Raw genomic sequence first — 16,306 nt, 5'->3', positions numbered from 1 at the left:
TTTCACTATTAAATTTTATCAATCCTAGTTGCATGCATATGACCCAGTATACCAACTATATAAAATCATAGCATAAGTATAATCTTTTTTGGTAACATACATGCAGTTTCTTGCAGCTAAATCTCTATGAACAACTTTAATTGGCCAAGTACTCCATTCCTTTTGCTATACTTATACACATCACCAGAGCTTCATATGTAAAGGCTATAGTAGTGAAAAGAAAAGTTATTGTACACATTAGTGGACATATATGTATATATTAGGCAGTATGTAAATAAACCATCTATATTAGCACATACATCTGGTAGTATGCTGGGTTCATGTCTCCTCTTTTGGAAATTAGGAAAGACTTAAGATCTCATTAGCCATATATGGTAATATGATGACAGGGAGTTGATCCTCAGTATCAAAATACTCCTAACAGTCTGAGGACATTAGGATGATCAAAAGTCTAACATTATTGCAGACTCTGATATAAATCTTCAATTTGTTCAGAAGTTGGATAAAACTGATAAAAAAGATCAGAGTTTTTATTAACAACAATTATCTTAATAATGATGTTGGTTCCAGAAGCAATACTTTTTAATAGCTACTGTAGTCTCAGAAATATCTCCCATGCATTCTTCATGTAGAATTCCTTTGTAGCTTTTCCATACGCACTACATGCATAATTAAATTAAACTACATCAATAGTTAGTTGTAACTTAGCTAAAGTCTATAAGCATACTGCTAAATAATCTATTAGAATTAGACAGATGATACAACATGTACTTGCTAAAATGTACTGTATGTATTAGTTGACAGATGTTGAACAATCATAGGGATATATATATATTAATATATATATATATAAATATAATGTATATAGCCATTTTTTGCTATATATATATATATAAAAAATATATATATATATACATATATAAATGTATGTGTCATTAAGAAAATTCAGGTTCTATTGATTACTATGAAAGATTAGTTTATTCATTTCTATTATATCAAAGTATATTACGGTTCAATTTTTGTATACATCAATATAACTAGCAGATTTTAGTTTTAGTTAGTTACAATTAGTTATGGTTAGTTATAGTTTTATTTATAGTTAGTTTTTTAGCTCTCTCAGCAGATATTTTTAGTTAGTTTATATGATCTATCACAATAGTTTAGTTGTAGTTAGTTAAACTAAAATATAATTAGATTAAACTAAAACATTGCAAACTAAAACTAATGAATATTAATTAATTATATTCCCATTATTACTTTAATTATTCACCTTTCTCCAATTTCTTCTTTCCTTCTTGAAAGTGATGTTTGAAGATTTACACCAAAACTCTTCCAAATTGTTTCTTGTATATTTCTAATTGCTCTTCTAAAATCAAACTGTTCTTCTTCTCGAGATGATCATAATCAGAATTATGATACAAAGCTAAATGTGGATTCTATATTGGCCTATTTGCCCTGGTATACGTGCACATCAAGAAATACATTTCAATTACACATCATCACTTATAGTGTAATTAAGAATATCATACAACAGAGTTATATAATGGATTATTACTGCAATGGAGGTATAGCATGGGCTAAGTAATTCTTGCTGTTTACCTTGAAGTGGAATTGTCATGATGAAAGTTGTATAGATTTTTTGTTTTCCTATATATCTTGAGAGTTATACTCTAGTGTAAACAAACAATGCATACCATTTTCTATATCTTTTGTATGAACAATAAAATAGCTATAATGCAGCAAGAATTAAAAGACATATGACAGATGACACTCCAACAGCAAATGATATTATAAGAGGATCTAGAGAAAGTAATAAAGTGAAATATTAAATACATGACAATCAAGATTTAATTTGATTATTACACACATCTATTGAAAATATTATTATAGTATTCACCATGTGTGTTGTCATCATCATCATCATCATTTTTCAAACTATCACACACTAACTGACTGTGTGTAACAAGTGTATTACAAGATAGACCATATATTACTAAAACTTGGTATTCTCTTTCCTCTGTTCGATAAACAGCACACAGATCAACACTTTCATGTGAGGTAGTACATGAATTAGCAATGCACTGTCCATTTTATTTGTGTAGCAGTAATGGTACAATAAATATACATCAGCAGTTGCATTACACAGACTAGAGAAGTCCTCACCATTATCGGTGATCAGGTTCATGACCTAAGACCGCAATGACAAAGTCTAGGTACTGATGAAGGTGGGACAAGGAGTTGTCCAATTGAAGAATAAAGGAAAGCTTGTATTAGCAACACTGCTACTGACTTATAGGCACAAGAGCTGTACAATAGAAGTCATATCAATTCTGCAGTCATTTATAAATTAAAGTACTAACTAATCAGTGTCATTGTTGGGTGAGGTTTCATGATATCTTACACAACTTAAGAGAGAACCAGAAATTGGCAACTATAGTCTATAAATTATTAGATAAACTGTACCTTCAATAGCTTTGATACTGGCAGCTAGAAATAAAGACTAAGTACTGTAGTGAGTGTCCAGAAAATGTTATCCATTGTTACAGTGAAGTAGAAGCTACATGCAGATATTAGTTTATATCAGCTATAAATAGCAATGCATACATAATATGACATGTGATCACTGATTGTCACTTTTAAAGAAAACAATGAAATGATAACTAATATCATATTTAATCTGACTTTGATAAACAATGTATTCTAGTAAATAAGTTATCATTTGTCAATTCTACTATATATTGCATTACATGATTATATTGTAAATAAGATTAGATGATAATATCAAGAACTAATAACTGATATTTGTTTTTCTAATATTATATTAGTGATCTAGTATTTGTAGATTGAGGAAAGTAGATTGTTTATTAATAGATCTTAAGATCAGTGTTCTTTACGGTATCAATAACTAAGACATGTTTAAAATACAATTAAATATGCGGACATTGTTATGATCTAAATCAATTAGGTCATTACATTTATATATGCTTGTACCCTTTATTGAAAACACTCAAATATATCACAAAACAAAAATTTAATATTCTTACAGTATAACAGTTATACAATGTGATGATCATACGAAATTTCTGGTAATAAAAAAATATGGAATTTATAAACACAACAACTCTATATTTAAAAATGATAATTAGCTCGGATGACTGGATGTACACCCCAAGTAAATGTTGGTATGGTCTGATCAGTTGATGATGGGAAGGTATAGGGTTGTCCCTCCGCAAATATTTGTGATAAATCAAGTTCTAGGTTATTGAAATTGGGTGTTGGTATTGGGTGGGTCCATTTGTGTTCTGGTAAGGTTGAGGTGACAATAGATATGGACTCATTCATATTTTGGTGAAAGTCAACTTGTCAGGTAAATCTTTGCTTTTGACATGAGAATTTCGGAGTTTCTCAGAGAAATGCGTCGGGTCTCTCAATATGTCGTTCATTTTTCATAATTACTTCAGCTATTTGTGCAGAGTTCTTCTAACATGAAGTAGTCATTGGAAGGACTTCATTGTCACTATCTTGATCATCATTAGCTTCTCGTAATAGGACAAATAAAGATATGGACTATATCCTTAAAGGTTCCTCTGTCGTCAGGGCTCTAACACACACATGATGTCATAATTTCATACTATTTAAGAAAAGACCATAGCTTTCATTTTCATTACAGAGTGCCCTTCTTTGGTTTGTTTCTCTATCATAGGGCACACTTCCCTCTTGCTCTCAAATTTTATTGATAATACAAACATGTTCTCCTTACATTTTATCTTCACACAGTGCTGGTTTCTTGAGTCTATCCCCTTTCTCTATATAGTCAATAACTTCAGCATTATCAATAGTTGGATAGGGACTACGTCCAAGACTAAAAACCTCCCAACACGTCACCCAAATGACCACTAAAGAAAGGGTGTACATTTATATTTTAACCCTTTGGCTACATACCACGTCGGTTTTCTCATTGTACAGTTATTACATTTAAACTCTCTAGTGGCATCCATTTAACTGGGTAGCTTAGCAGCTTTGGGTCCCATACGATAATAGTCTCGATGTACAATCTCGAGACAGACCAAAGTCCGACACTCTCACAGAGAGATCTTTATCAACACTGCAGAGAAAGAGATCATGCTATTTACTATACAAATGAATACTTACACACAATTCCTTGCTGCTAAATCACGATGGACAAAACTTCTTACTGGCTAGGTATTCCATTCCTCTAGCAATATCTAGACACATGTACAGTAGTTTAGTATGAGTTAAACCCTATTATTGAAAGAGTAATTTAATAATTAATAGGTCACATGATAACATGCCCAACACAATAAACTAGTGTACCTTTGGAAAAAGTTGTATTGAACATTGGAGTGCTTTCTTTTATCTTAAGGAAAGATTAAGATCTCCATTAGCCAGATATGGTAATACAATAATAGGGAGTTGATCCTCAGTATCAAAACATACCCTAACAGTCTGAGGACATTAGGATGATCAAGTCTAACATTATTGCAGACCTCTGATATAAACTCTTCAATTTCTTTAGTACTAGGGTTTTCTATTGAGGGAAAGAAAAGAGGCCAGATTAGAGTATTGGAATAACAGCTGAACTATGGACCACCTCTTAGAGTCTTAACTGCAACTTCTACTCCTTTGTTTTACCTTCAGGCATCACTTTTAATGAACCTTTTATCACTTTACCAAATGCACTGTAAAAATAATTTGAAATATATTAAGTATAGTCGTTTTTTTCCTAATGTACCTTCTCCTAAAGGTTCTTCATAGTTACTGTCAAATTTTATTCTGAAATTAACATTGATGAGAAAACAGACTTCCAATGGCCAAATCTAAAAGTACATACAATTATATATAATACAATAATTTCATCAAAATACTATATGTATATTATACATAGTAATTGAGGGAAATTAGATGTACAGTATAATAAGCCAAGTCAGTGTTTATACTGAGAAATGTATAAAACAATTATATAGTTTTGTCTAGTATGTCTTTGTTATTGAATTCTATTGTTTCATTCTTTCAATAGTACTGCTTGTTTTTTATATGTTTATTTACTTATATTAAAAACTCTCATAAGGGAGAGATATTCTAAATACAGATACATAGGACCCTGATTTGTTCTAGTTCTATCCTCATACGTATATGACCTCTTCAATTTATATTAGAAAGTTTCCAAGGTTGTATTGTTCACTACAGAGATTTAATTGTTTATCATTATATACCCAGCTGGTTATATATTTGCATAACAACTACATCAACTGTTTTATATATTATTATTATTAAACACGAGATATCACAACTAACTTACCTTGAAGTTGAAAGTAAACCTGTTTCACTTTACTCCATTGTGTGAATTATTCCATAATGTGTCGGTCTGTCCTGTTTGTCAGTGTTATATCACTTGTTGGTCTTTCATGTGATGATCAGGTGGGAGGGGACGTTGAGCTATTGTCCGAGGAAAAGTAGCTGCAGTGTATGATAACGTCAAATGCTATTATAATTAGAATTAAATAATACATAGTTTCATTATATTATATGACACCTTGTATTTGATCTGGTCTGGAAAGTCATTACATTGCCAATAGAGTCTATTATTTTTGTAGTAATTATTCCAGCACCTGTAGTAACATAGTTATGACTAGATGTTCGATTGCGCAATTCAAATATCCTGTTTTTTCGGATGGAAGAGAAAGACCATATTAGCATAGAAGATTATGTAAAGTGACTTGTAACTCCACATACTTACTCTCCACTCTCATCCGTCCATCCATCAGTCCATCATTAATCCCATCCATCCATCCATCTAGTCCATTCATCAATCCATTCATCCTTCCATCTATTCTAAATTACCTTTGTCTTCTGATATATAAAATACAACAACAACAACAACAGATTAGAAAGTCCTACAACAAATATTATAACAATACCACCAAATGCACCAACAACAATGAAAAAGATAAGGCTGTGATGTAGAAGGTTCAGATGTAGAGGAGGTAACAATAGATCTAGTGAAGAAGGTGAGAAAGACTGAGAAGCAGGTGATTGAGAGGTAATAATTGTAGTTATTTTTCATAGTTGTTTCTGAGTCCAAGGCAGTAGTAGTAGTAGTAGTAGTAGTTTGTAGCTGTAGACATTAATGACACTAAATTTAATAACAGAACAAGTTAGTGTTATATATGTGTATTGTATGTGTGTATGTGTGTGTGTACTACATGTATTTTACCTGTACTAGTAATAGATACATTGTTGTTGAGGTTATTGGACCTAGAGAAGACTCCATTGTTGGACAAGTCAAGGGATTGCATCTTCAAATTTATGGAGTTATCAACTATAAACTATATTGAATATAAATTATATGTCATTAATGTATTATTACTTACCTGGTATAGTACTGGTGTTAATGGAGTCATTGCATTGTAATATATTGAAGCATTTTTTTCTGTTTTCCAAAAATCATACAGAGATATCACAGCAAAACATTCAAGATTTTACCTGACTTACCACATCCTGAATATGTTTCATTAATATGGCAAATTACAGGTTGTGTAAAAAGTGACTGTCAAGACAACAGGTATCTCCACATACATCATTAAAAGTGAGTGTACAGCTAAGACAGACTTGAAGACAACCAGAATTGTTGTTGAAGGGAAGTGTGGCATTACTGCTACATGTCACTCTTGAATTATTATTACGCATATTAATAAAATCAGAAACATTACAAGTAAACACTTGAGAGAGAAAGAAAGAAGTAATAAACAGTAATAATTAATATACATACTTGTATGGTGTAGTGTTAACTTGTGTACCTAAATATAAAACAAAACAAAAACAAAACAAAAACAAAATGTTTTTATTCTAAAATATAACTATATTAATATTATGATATTGTTAAATTATTATTTTATTAAAGACAAATTAACAAAATTAAACAAACTGGTTAAGTAGAACTTAATAACTAGACAATAACACAAATATATCATGTACTAAATACAATAACAATAAACCCTATGAGAATTAACACTGTGAACTAACAATAGAGAACTCTGTCAATTAACTGAGAGAGAGAGAGCCCTTAGCACTCCATTTGATTTGATAATGTGTGTATGTGTAACAGGCTAGCAATTAGTAGAGATAATACATGTGTCAGTGGCAAGTATTGTGAAGATGAGTGATTTGTCTATATAGCCCCACCTGTCTGTAATCGTAACAGTTTTCACAATTATCCACAATATAGATAGCTGAGTCTACGACAAGCAACTTGATCCAATATAGTGACATTATACCTACTCTCATCCATTATACCAATATATTGATGTAGTGTATTTGTATATTAACATTAAAAGTGTGTGTATATAAATAGTGTTTAATGTAAACTGAATAATGATATTAACATACATAGATAATAAGAATACAACAAATATAATAGTAATATAACATAAACTAAGTTTATTATAACAGATTTCCTTAATGAGGTGATGATTTCAATAAGCAAATCATACAATGTACTTGCTTATAACATAAAGTTATAATAAGAACTTTTCTTAGGACCAGATACATAGATTATGTAAATAGTCCAATACATTGTTTTAGTATAACTAATGCTAGTATCGTTGGTATTTAATGGAGCATGATAATTTATGAACCACAATGGTAATTATGGGGATATCAAATTTATTAATTATATTGAAAACATAGTATTGCTATTTCAATTACACCAAACACACATAATTGATAAAAATACCAATAACATTATTAATATTACTTTCATTATTACAAACTAGTGATATAATATTCATATTAATGTTTATTTACAAATAATAATAATATTTATAACTATATAAGATCAGTATTAGTATTACAACACCGAAAAAACATTAATACAACATAGTGTAACCCTTTTAGAAAAACCACAGAAAATTATATAATTATAGCTATGATGGAGATAGTGTAATAAACAGCAATTATATAAACTGTATTCAAATAGATTATGAAATTAATATATAAATTACTTCTCATCACTTGGACGTAGGTAGATATACTTGTAGCATAGTAACAAACAGAATGACAAGAACAGCTGGTAGCGTTTGAGCCATTTCATCACAACACAAGCAAACACACACAGCAGCACAATGATGAGCTTATTAATTATTATTTATTTATTAATTAAAGTAATGACGTTTATTCATTAGGTGACAATGGAGTCCTGCACATTTCCAGACACAATAGCTATTGAAGAGGATTTAGAAGAATATGGGAGCTGATCCAAACGTTTTAGTAATCACAAAGTCTTATCAGTCATCACCTAGACAGTTGGAAAAGAAAGGTAGCCTAACAACTTATTCTCAACAGAAGCAACAATCTACTATTGGCACAAACGTTAAAATTTTTTGTCTTTTTTCTACTGTAGAGCTGTTACAAGATGGATTTGGTGAAAAGAGACATTTTCATTATTATAGTAGTAAAGGAGATGGTCCCAGCTAATCAGAGTCATCAGATAAGTACTATTAAGTATTGAGATGAACTTGTTATTATGAATGAAAACACATTATTTTTGATTGGTAGTAGAGAAACACAAAGGAAAAGTGATTGCTGTTGCTCATTCTTTTATCTCTACTCAACATGGGAAGTCTATTTCTCTTTATAGATGATTTTTAGTCTCACTAAAACATCAAGGTAGTCAAAGTATATCAGCCACCCCCTCACATATATACATTATATCTATATCATATACCACACACTTAGAATTGAAGGTTGATATGATGCTATTAAATATGTGTGCAAAAGTTAGCCATTCGCTATAAGAAATACATGTGTATATGTTCAATTATACATAGATGCTTTGGAAAAAGACTGTTGTCGAGTTCAATTTTTGCACACGAGAGAGGATAGTTTGACTCGAGAGAAGTATACAAATCTTGGAGCTATATGTCTTCCCGGGTGGCTAACAGTTAGACTACCAAAATCTTGCTATGAGGAAATTTGCTAATGAAGATAATATAGTAAATGTATTTGTCGATGTGCTAAATATTATTTAATTATTTTCAGATAGCAGGGAAGTTTTCTATAAGATTCTGCTACTAAAGAAGATGTACAGAGTATATATATCTGATACAGGTAAGTAAGTAGACTGAAAATATTATCAACATAACTGAATGTGGCTTAATGTGAATTTATTTTTTAGTTGTTGGCGGAAATTGAAAAATGAGCCAAATGCTTTTTGATGATGAAGAAGGTATAGTCTGTACTTTTAAAATATTTCATATTTTGGTATAGTGCTTTAAAAGGATGGATTGGAAAGGAGAGCTACTTTCAAGCTTTGTTGGGAGAAACACTGGAGCCTGTTTCAGAGGATAAGTCAGTAATGAATGGAGGTATCAGTTATAGTACATCTTATTAACTCTGCTAATTATTCTCCTCCTGTAGATACCAGTTTGCCGTCTACTAAAATGTTACATATCCAAAGATAGCTGGTATGGCACTTTATCTTACCATCTATTGCAAGAGGAAAGGCAAAATTCTACATTTAGAAGATCTTTTTGTAAAAGAAGACACAGAAGTAAATAAATAAATAATGTTCAGAAATACCTTAATTAAACTTACTATTAATTGTGTCTACTAAATTTAGTGATTTTAAAACTTTTGTATTAATTTTAGCATTTTGTTCACTATATATAATTAATAATAGGTTTAAGGTAACTTAATTTTTTCTCTCATGCAGACCAAGGATTAGGTACAGCATTAATGAAAGAATGTGCAAAGGTATGTTTGTGTATGTACAAGTCAAAATGTCATTTCCTTTATATTTCTCATACTGCAGGTTGGTTTAACTAATGGTTGTAATGAAATGGATTGGCAAGTATTGGATTGGAATACCAAAGCTATAGATCTTTACAAGAGAATTGGAGGAATAATTGATGAAGATTATAAATTTATGAGATTTAGAAAAACCGACATTAGTGTTCTTGCAAATGATTCATTTATATAAGATAATTAAGGATAATAATAATGGGATATAATTATAAATGTTAATTAATAGGTGATGGCTAATGTGTACATGTGCATAGTTCACTGTTCAAATCCACACTGTTGGACCAAAAACTAGAGTTTAATTAACTGTTATAATTCATTAATTGTAACAAATTGATGTGGGTCATATTCTATTATAATAATAAATTTTATTCATTTGTGTTTTATTGGTATATTATATAATAGCATGTACCAGGTTGTGGTTTCATATAATATCTGTGATGGATTCTGGATATATCCTCTAGTCTCATAAGTTGTTTCAGTTGTGATTGTTCTTCATAATATGTTTGATCATCAGAATCACTTGATGATCTCTTGTTTTTTCTCTCCTCTACTATTGAGCTACACGCTGATGGAATTGATGACTTCCTGGCTGTTCAGTATCTGCAGAAATAAGATATAAAGTTATTGATTGCATGCCATACGTTAGGTCACATTTTATGCTTTAACTGTGAAAAATACCTTTGGTAGTAGGTTTCTTTTGTCGTTTTCCAGTTGTTTTTAAGCGATAGATAAAAATTGAGATATAGATGCTTTCTAATAAGACAATTAGAGCCAGAATACGACTACCAGGTGCCAGAATTCTGCAAAATAGAAAAGTTTTAACAGCGTATATGAAAACAGCTAAAAAACCTCACCAAGCTCATTGCTGTTGCAAAATGAAGGGGTGTGGCTGGTGTGCGCATGCGTTATTTGTTAAATTTTGCCGCTTATGAGATATTGATACGTGTAACAGTATGATAGTTAAAATAAAAGTTGAAAAAATAATTCAAAAATTAAAAATAAGAACATAAAATCACTATAACTTTCTTATTATTTTAATATATTTAATAATGTAAGCAGGATATGTTTGAGGATCATTGTAGACTACAAAAATAGAGGATTTGATACATTATCAACTGTAGAATCAAAAGGAACATGTTGGTTGTATCTGAGGATTCTTGGGTGGAGGAAACAAACATATATGACTCTCCTTTTGTGTACTCTCCAGTCAATACCCATGCCAGATACATGTAACAATATCCACTAGTATCAGGAGACACATATCCATTGGAATAAGAAGAATCACGAGCAAAGTAGACACCTTTACCAAAAGCTGTTGCTATATTCAAAAAACAGTACAACACAATGATTTAACGTCAATTAACATACCATTCTTTCCTGCAAAGCTACGATTAAAACCTTGATTTATTAATTTTATCTAGTGTGTCAGGACTTGTTCCATGAACAGCCATAGTTCATTTTGGTGACCTGGAGGATGTGTTTGTCCATCTCTTTCTTCTTTACAATATATTGATGATAGAGACCTGGATGTTGTATTCGTTGGATGCTCACAATTTGATTGTAATGGCTTCTTTAATCATTGTCTTGTAAATTGACTCTCTACATCATTATACTCACGACTACCAGATGTAAGAGGGACACAAGATGGACATGTTTCTCTTTTCCCAGTGGAATCAATTGGCATAGCATCCCAATTTTTGTGGTATGATTCACAACAAGAGTTCCAAAAACTAGGATTGGGAACCTGAACTTGATGATCAAGTGTCATCCTGAGACAGTTCTATCCCTAGGCCTGCAAATATCAACAATCAACAATGTCAAACATTATCAATGGTATGGTATAACTAACTGTTTCTCAGTGTATCATTTAAATTAAGTTTGCATGCATGGAATACACATGTAATTTGTGTAAGTTAGTGTCAAGACTTGATCAGTTACTTGGTTACAGTAATATTATGCGCAAATAACTGATATGCATGACAGGTGATAGTACTATAATATTATAATTAATGTTGAGACCTTTACTCTTCTCTATATTATAATATAGAGATGTATCTATGCTTGTATGGCCTACTAAAAATGATTTAGAAAAATCATGAAATATAAACCAAATCATTACTTAGAAACCAATCAAAAAGTGAAAATTATTTAAGCAGTAGTTATTGTTTTTTTCCTTTTGATTGGATTAACACTCATGAATCCTTTATATTGTTTACATAAAGCATGTTTTTATGTTTAGATAACTTACCTTTGGTAAGCTGAACAGGAAATTAATATATTTGAATTATAAATTAGTGCTGACAATACTACTGCTGATGATACTGCTATCTCAAATTTTCAATGCAATATGGCCTCCAGGCCATGGCCACCAGATAGACTTACAAATATATATTCCTCCTTGGCAATAATATCAGTACGGCAACAACAGGAGTATAGTTTAAGCTATTTTTACGCTGTGTCTACAGTTCCAGTAGAAAACGCAATACTTCAATGTGAATTAATACTATACCCTAGACTCTAAACCTTGGAACTAAATGTAATTTTTTGCATTAAAGTATGGCTTTTTCTGCTGGAACTCTTGCCACAGCTTTTTTTTATTTTGGCATTGCATGTCAATGTAGGCAAATATTTACCAAGAGACTAAAGGGGTAGAATCTAAATAAATAATATCTATATACCTGTATTAGTAGAGTTAGTAAACCTGCTCTTTGGTATACCATATCTACATTTATTTCTGTAATGATAGATAAAAATTGAGATAAAAAAGCATTCTAGCAATGCAGTTACGACCAGACAGATAAAAATCAGATGCCATGATTCTAAAAAGAGAAAACAGAAACATTTATGACAGATTGGTAGTCCTTACGTACCCAGGCTCCATGCCATTGAGAGCAAGCCCGAGGGGAGTGGCTATTGCGCGCATGCGCATTTACATCTGTCACTTTTGTTTTTCAGTTGCCTAGGTGAATTGTCAGGTTATCATCTTCTTCAGAATGTCTTACAGAGAAAGTTAGAAAACTTCACAGAGATGATGCATACTTTAGGCTATCACAAGGCTGATATCAAGGGAAAATTTTAGACAACCTAATTCTCTCTTGTAGCTGAAATTCTTACTTGGTTAATTCAGAGGTATGACCCATCAGCAGATATAGTAACAGATATAGAGACAGAACAGGATCGAGTCATCTTTATCAAGTCAGCTGCCCAATTAATGGCAACAAAAGCACATATAAAATTGAACACAAAGAAACTCTATGGTGCTGATGGCTATGCTGTCAAAGAACTTCTGAAGATCACCTCAGTTCTGTTACTCAGCTATGCGTTCAAATGAAGATAAAACAGTGAAATGAGTCTGAGTCCACTTCAGTCCATAATCAACTGATGAGTAAAAGTACAGATCTAAAGGCGTGTCGCCAACTAGCATCTGAAATCACCACAAAAGGGTGCCAATTTATATAAACTTTTAGGGCAAGAAGTTGATTTGAGAGAGGCAAGACTCAGTGCTATATCACAATCTGTTGACATAGACGAGATGAAAGAGGTATTGAGAACAGTATAACAGCTGTAAATGCAGAGATACAACGTATGAATCAGAGAATGGACAATGCAGCTTCTGACGAGGCTAGTTTCAGAAGTAAAAATTGAAAAAAAGAGACAAGAACTGGAAAGAACCACAGAAACGATTACAAAGTCTTGCAAATGTAAGACCTGCTTATATGGATGAGTACGAGAGATTGGAATCAGAATTGCAGCGACCAATATGAGGTTTATGTGGAAAAAATTTCGTAATTTGGCATATTTAGAACTACAACTTGAAGATCATAAACAGGTTGAGCGAGACAGACAAAACAACAAGAACATACGTTTACTAGAAATGAAACTTCAAGTTCAACAAGAAAATGGACAAAACTCTAAACGATGCTGTTATACAAAATGACAAATATTGACACAGAAGAGCAGCAAAGACTCGGTTTGTTGGAAATATGACTGGAGAGGGCATTGCCAGGATGAAGCAGTGCTTCTCTTAGTTCTGGGAGTAGAAATGATGAGGAAGAATGTTGGGTGATTACAAGAAGAGGAGGAGGAGGAGAGTTTGTGGAGGGAGGACATAATGAAGAGATTGACTCTGATGGAGACTTTTAGAGTTATTTTTATTTTATTATGCCATCGCATCACTTGTTCCAATAATTTTACAATAATTAAAGTATACGGAGATATTAATTTTTTCTACATTACATTTCAATGCAAAATTTAGAATGTTTCCGTTTACGTCCGTAATTCTAAATAAGTTAGTACCCACGTGTAGTAGTTTTAGTGTAAAATTATATAAAATGGGCAAAGTGAAGCCTAGAGTGAGAACATCGAAAGGAAAAGAAATGGAGAAAAGGTCAAAGTGGTAGTAGTAATCCCCAGACAAAGAAACATCGAGATGCTGCTAAAGGAAAGTTTGGTAACCACTTCATCACAGGTTAGTATCACATTACATTATATGCATATTGTCAATAATGGGAACCTATAATATATATATATATATATTATATATATATATATATTATATATATTATATATATATATATATATATATATATATATAATATATAGATATAATATATATATATATATACACTATCATTCATTATTATAAAGTTTATGAAAGAATAGTATCAGCACATTCTATGTCTAGAATTTGAGAAGTAGTTGAAAGGTTTCTTGTTTCTTTAAAGTTATCTGACATTGGTTAGGTCTTGGAATATTAACTCCTGTAACACCAATTCTCAAAATGTCAACTTTCCAAAATGTCATACCCCAAATTGGCAACTCCCCAATATTTATACCTACTATATCAACTCTCAAGAATGTCAGTTATGCTATAAAAAGATATAATCTGTTACATATGGTCTTAGCTGGGCACAATCAATCTGAATATCACCAAATTATTTACCATCCTTTCCCTCTCTAATAATATCTATATCCTCTAATATCTATATCTTCCTCCATTTTGTGTATGTAAAAAGTTGTATTCCATCATAAACTGAGTAAACATTGCTAAACTGCTGCTTTATATACTGAACTGTCTGACTTAGTTTGTGCAAATACTTCTGTATCATCAAAAACCATCAAAGACCATATAAGGCTATAATGCTAAAATATATTTATAGAGACTGCTGTTGTTTGGTCAATTACTAGATATACCATCAAGTTGTTATCTGAAAGTTAATTCTAATACAATAATGAAAGTTAGATTTTTGAGAAGTTGACAATTTGGGATATAATATTTTGAAAGTTGACATTCTGGGAATTACCCCTGGTATTACTGTTATGATATCATAGTATTCAATTTTGTTCAAGGAGAGAGAGTCTCACTATTAATTTTTAACCCTCTGTTATTAGGATTCTAGTCGTCCCAGTTCTAATCTTGCTTTAACAACGGATGTATTGGCCACTCATGATGCAGTACAAGAAGATGTCTTTTTAATTGATAAAATTGACAACGAGGAGGATGACTTATATGTAGAAGAGGCTACAAGTCAAACTGGTATTTCATTAGCTAATAGCTCTGTATACAGTTTAATTGAGACTTCAAATCCTGTTTTCGGAGAGTGAAACGTCTTTGGAACTCACCTTTGGAAAGTCACGAGAGGTTAGTTATTTTTGAAGATGGTATCAGATGATATTATTTGTGTTATTGTGTATATAGTTATGTGCTGTTTTGGCTGCAGTATCTGAAGTTATAAAATCAAAAAATGGAAATGATACAGAAACAGAATATTTTGCTGCTTTGGTAAATAATTATTCAATTATATTAAATTATTTCTCTTTATAGTTGACTGCCTTAGAGTCATCTGGTGAGGAGAAATCAACTACAGCTATATCTTACTTATTAAGTATTGTTATGGAGAAGTATGTATGCTGAATCATGGTTGAAATAATTGATTATTCTGTCTAGAGTACCAGTGGCTGTATTGCAAGTTGAGTTTGGACCACCTGTAAAATTTTAAGTTCATGTCTGACGTCTCATGAAACTTTCAAATTCAACATCTCTATTAAAATCAGTTAGTCTTGACTATAATTATTGTTTTAAATTAATAGTTATGTTTTAGGTCTATTATTTTATATTTATTTTTAGTTAATTCACTATTTTAGAGTTTTTCCATTAAAATATTAGTTTAACTTTAGTATCTATTAGTATTTATTAATAGTACTCAATAGGTATTATTGAATACTTAATAGTAACAATGAATATTTATAGATTATGAATATTCATTATATTTATTAAGTAGATATTACAAATGGTCCCTTGCTACCTACTGACTATCATCCATCTCATAGCTACTGATAGATATCTTGTTGATAATAATAGTATTAACTTATGGTTTATAGTATAACCTTAATGCTTTATTATAATATTATATATAGTTAATTTTTGTGTATATAGTTAGTTAGTTGTTTGACAACTCTCCTCTTGCTCAACCTCTTTCCATTT

General features: G+C 31.2%; 1 pseudogene; it reads left to right on the top strand.

Moving 5' to 3' along the window:
* The first annotated feature begins 12,919 nt into the window (after positions 1–12,919).
* LOC121366451 lies at positions 12,920–13,759 on the top strand (annotated as a pseudogene).
* The last annotated feature ends 2,547 nt before the right edge of the window (positions 13,760–16,306 follow it).

The sequence above is a fragment of the Gigantopelta aegis genome, unplaced genomic scaffold (genome assembly GCF_016097555.1).
Source record: "Gigantopelta aegis isolate Gae_Host unplaced genomic scaffold, Gae_host_genome ctg5742_pilon_pilon, whole genome shotgun sequence".
NCBI lineage: Eukaryota > Metazoa > Mollusca > Gastropoda > Neomphalida > Peltospiridae > Gigantopelta > Gigantopelta aegis.
Note: the sequence above shows the minus strand (reverse complement) of the source record. Positions and strands in the feature narration are given on the sequence as shown.